The sequence below is a fragment of the Adiantum capillus-veneris genome, chromosome 1 (assembly GCF_014529385.1).
Source record: "Adiantum capillus-veneris isolate H3 chromosome 1, ASM1452938v2, whole genome shotgun sequence".
Taxonomy (NCBI): Eukaryota; Viridiplantae; Streptophyta; class Polypodiopsida; order Polypodiales; family Pteridaceae; genus Adiantum; species Adiantum capillus-veneris.
This window is the reverse complement of record NC_140931.1, coordinates 112,763,082-112,768,124: the sequence shown is the minus strand read 5'-3', so window position 1 is coordinate 112,768,124 and position 5,043 is coordinate 112,763,082. Positions and strand designations below refer to the sequence as shown.

Here is a 5,043-nt window from a genome sequence, read left to right as displayed (position 1 = left end):
TAGTATGGACACAAAATTCAAACCAATAATCGTGGCTTTTGATGTGGTGATGTATTGACAAGTTCCTAAACGAGCAAATTTTGCCGGAAGGCAATCACATGCCTCCCTCCCGACCTCTGCCAAGAAGATTCTTACCAGCTTGGGCATGGATTATCATAAAATCCATGCATGTCCTAAGGATTGTATACTCTTTTGAAATGAGTACACAGATCTAGTACAGTGTCCCAAGTGTGGATCAAACAGATATAGAGAGGACACACAAGGCAAATCTGTCCCTGCAAAGGTTCTAAGACACTTTCCTATCATTCCAAGAATAAAGAGCATGTTCAGGAGCAAGTCTATAGCATCTTTGATGGCGTGGCATACCAACACTAGATCCACGGATGATGTGATGCACGTGCCTGTTGACTCTCGTGCATAGAAGTACATAGAAGAACAATGGCCTACATTTGCGGAGGAGCCTCGTTCACTCCGTTTTGGGTTAGAAATGGATGGAGTAAACCCATTTGGATTACACAGTTCATCATGGAGCACATGGCCTATTTTCTTGGTGAATTATAATCTTCCTCCATGGCTGGCTATCAAGAAAGGCCATCTATTACTGTCACTCATTGTCCCAGGAAAGTACAAAGCAAAGAACATGGACGTCTATCTGGCACCACTTATAGAAGAGCTTCAAATATTGTGGTCAAGGATTGATGTGGTTGACATGTCCCAACTGATTGGATGGCGACATGCCCATGTGCAAGGCATTATTATGTGGACCATGCACGATTGGCCAGGTTTTGGTGAGTGTTCAGGTTAGTATCATGAAACCTTAACTTATATACAAATCTGCATCAGCTAATTGTGCCCTGCTAATTTCTTTCTTGAATGTTTACAGGCTTGAGCTACTCTGGGAATCATGCATGTCCAAACTGTGGTCCTCTAATTGGCTTTCACCACTCTGATTACCTAGGCAAGACAGTCTACGAAGAGCATGATCGATTTTTGCCTGAAGGGCATGAGGTACGTGGGCCAAACATATGTAAACATGACATGCATCCACTAAAGGCAAGTGACTGGAAGAACATGTGGCTACAAAGTGGATATTTTAACCCACCCGGCATGAAGAGATTGTCTATTTTTCACGAACTACCGTACTCGAGTGATTTGCTTATTAATCATCTGCTCGACCCAATGCACATTTTTAAGAATGTGGGCGAGATCATATGGAAGATCATTACTGGAAAAAGGGAGAGAAAAGCTCAAAGAGATGACCTACAGGATGTGGGTCGAATGCCAGAGATGTGGCCTCGACTAAAGTCCAATGGAGCGTATGCTATTCCAAAAGGTCCATGGGTTTTGAGTCGTGCTGAAGAGCAACAGGTGAAGAAGACCATATCTTCTTTCCAGACTCCTACTGGGTGCATGCGATGTTTGAAAACGGCCTTTACTAGAGATGACAATCTTAGTGGTCTTAAGTCGCATGATTGGCACAAATTTTTACAGTTTATCTTACCAATTTCCATAAAAGATTGTTTGACAGATGACATCAGATGTACCATTTATAAAATTAGTGAGCTAGTGCGTTGGATCTCATCAAAAGAGATAAGAAAAGACAGCATAGATGCAGATCGCTTGAATGCAATCAAAGCAGTGTGTATGGTGGAGAAGTATTTTCCAACAAACATTCTTACCATCCAAATGAATTTGCTTGTGCATGTGGTCGATGAAGTTACAGTTGCTGGAACCGTCAACAACATATGGATGTTCTTCTTGGAGAGATTCATGAAGACTTTAAAGGGGTTCCTTCGTCAAAGAGCTCGTCCTAAGGGTAGCATGGCTGAAGGATGGCTTGTGCAAGAGTCTCTAGTTTTCATCAGTGAGTTCTTGGGTTCAATTGATCCAGAGATGCCCTGATTGTGGACTAATGAGACCAACGCTAAGGTTACAACGGACGAGCCACAAGGACAAGGCGTAGTGAGAAAGATGGATCTCAGAATGTGAGAAAAGGTTATGAGATTCTGTCTACTCAACTCAGAGGCAATGCAAAAGTGGTTAGAGAATTACGAAGAGGAAAAGCAACAAAGTATTACAGAACGTTTGCAGTTCAAGCGCAATCGTGCCACTAGAAACCTGCCTTATCCTGACCATCTTCAGAAGTTGCCAGACTTTCCTACTAGTCGATGGTTAGATGCAACAATTTCGGAGGCAAAGCGAAACGGAGTGTTGATTACTAAAGAAGAAGAGGAGATGTCAAGGGGTTGCGACTGACATGTAAGTATTTCTACAACTTCTTTTTAAAAAATCCATATGGTCTACATTGCTTTAGTAAACCCTAAACTATGTGATTTATGTGCTTGTAGTATCACAAATACGGAGCTTTGTGGTCTCATGGGAGACACTTCAGACTGTAGCGGATAGACGAACGAAGGGTGACCTTCGATAGTGGGGCTAGAGAAAGCTTTGTCCAAGAAAGTCGGGCCAGTGCCAGTGATGAAAACACACAGATTGGTCAGCTTGAATACTTTGGCTACATCCAAGACATTTTGAAGATTAGCTTCCGAAAGTTTGATACTTTTATCTTTGATGTCAAGTGGTTCAGAGTTATTACTAGTGGGCCTAATGCAGCTGTACGCAAAGATAAGAGTGGATTAATTCAAGTGAACTCTAGGCGGGTGTGGACAGATGCTCGGGATACATTTGTACTTCCGGAGCATTGTGAACAAGTTGTGTTCACAATAGATCCACTATGGAATGAGAAGGATGAAGAAAATTTGTCTAAACCACGTTGGTTGTTTGTCGTTCAAGTTGCTCCATGGAGCAAACAAGTGTGTGAAGGATTGGATATAGAGGTTGAACAGTTGCAAGACTCAGAGGCACGGTAGACGGATGAGGATTTCGAAGTAGAGGTCAGCGATCAACAAATGCCAGAATCAGAACATGGAGATGACACCCTAAATGCGGAGAGCGATAACAAAGTGGAGTTTGATGATGAAGATGCGGAAGTACAGATTGATATAGATATTTTTGGCGCATCAGCTCTCATAGAAGATGAGAGAATGACCACTGATTTTTGTTAAGATGTAATTTGTAATGAACACTTACAACATCAATTAAATATAGGGATTTTTGTTACAGTTTCGTTTTTTATGTTATTTGTATTGCTTAAGTTGTTGAATAGTGAATTGACGTATTTTTGTTGTTCTTTGAATTTAAGTTTTGCAGCCATGGCCAACGACGGCTATGCATACTCTCCAGAATTTAGTTTCCCAGTCACTTCGGCCGGTATGTCACCCGAGTAGATGGGTAGCTTCTTGTTGCAGTTTACACATGAGTAGAATGCTCAGGCGCAGGATCTTTGCGGTGTAGGCGCCTCCAGACCTAGTACATCTGGTCCTACACCTAGGACAAGTGTGCCTCCTACCCCCTTGACTAGTGTGCCCCCAAGTCCGATCGTCACTACACCTCCGACGAGTGTACCAGTTACACCATGGAGTGGCCGGTCTTCTTCGAGACGGTCTAGGCGCCGTTCAGGTGTCTCTTCTGGAGGCGGTGGTTGTTGTGGTGACAGTGCTACCGATGCTTCCACACCACCGAGAGCGCGTCCATCGCTCTCTTAAGTAGACAATTCACCAGCGAGCACACCACGTACACCTTGGGGATCACATGAGCATGATCCTAGCAAGGTGTATACGACCAGAGATAGAGCTGTGGTCATGGATACGGCCGGAAAGGCCATGTGACAGAGGATACGACAACTTTGCACAGTGCAATTTGGCCATTCTGTGATGGAGCATTGGGATGCTCAGGATCAGGAGAGCAAAAACTACATCGTTGAGGCCATTCATCGGGAGTACAGGCCGGCAGAGGGGTACGATCCAGTCTCGAATGACTGGATCTTGGGCGTGGTGATTGGCACCATGTCACATCGTCGATCAAGGGCCAGAGACAAATTGAGGAACAATGAGCCGAAGCCGACATGGTTGGACGCAGAGGAGTGGACAGCGATTGGTAGAGAGCTGACGGAGCATCCTGAGTGATTCCAATAGCAGAGAGAGGCAGCCAGAGCACATTTAGATTCTGCTGGATCATCACACCTTGGGAGTGGAGGATACGACACGCTTCGCCACGAGTTTGTAAGTATCATAAAAATGCTTTGATTAATTAAATATATATGTGTTATTTTCATATTTATTTATTGTTCAGTTTTTGGTTTTGCAGGAACTTGCAATGAAGCGTCCTCCTACACGTCGAGAGGAGAAGTATGGCTACAAGCATGGGCTTGTAGCTCTTTTGACACAGCTAGCGGAGGAGGGAGAGGCCGTCGACGACTGGGAGGCCTTGCCTTGAGGGACAGAGTTCATAGATTTGTATTGGTAGCTAGTTTTGTGTATATTCATGATTGTATATATACCGACATTTACACTTATAGTTACATGTTTTTACTTTTGTTATCTGTTCATGGTCGGTTAACAGATAGATGGATTTATGTTGTGATTATATATGGATTGAGTTATGTAATGAATTCATGAAAATTCTTCTTGCTCAAGTGTTTGTAATCAATTTATGATATGGTTTTGGATTGGTAAATGAAGTTATGGTATGACTTGTTGTAGACGGACTTCCCCGATTGTTGGTGCAATTCAGTTTTGTTATGCTTATTGTTTAGGATTGACAAAGATTTGGTTATGGTTATGGTTATGGTTATGTTTATTGTTATGCTTATTGTTTTATGCTTATGGTTAACAAAGATTTGGTTGTGCTTATTGTTTTATGCTTATATAAGGTTGACAAAGATTTGGTTATGCTTATTGTTTTATGCTTATGGTTGACAAAGACTTGGTTATGCTTATGGTTGACAAAGATTTGGTTATGCTTATGCTTATGGTTATGGTTAAGGTTATGGTTATGGGTATGGTTATGCTTATTGTTTTATGCTTATGGTTATGCTTATGGTTTGTAATGTTGAATAAGTACTTGATCAACAGTTCTTGAATTCTCTCTTTAGCGAGAAACAGAGTGGTGGAGTGTCATAGCTTTTGCACTCCTCTTTTGAGT

At 42.4% G+C, this 5,043-nt stretch overlaps 1 pseudogene; it reads left to right on the top strand.

The window, feature by feature from the left end:
- Positions 1-709: 709 nt before the first annotated feature.
- LOC147465370 (uncharacterized) lies at positions 710-2,870 on the top strand (annotated as a pseudogene).
- Positions 2,871-5,043: the final 2,173 nt, after the last annotated feature.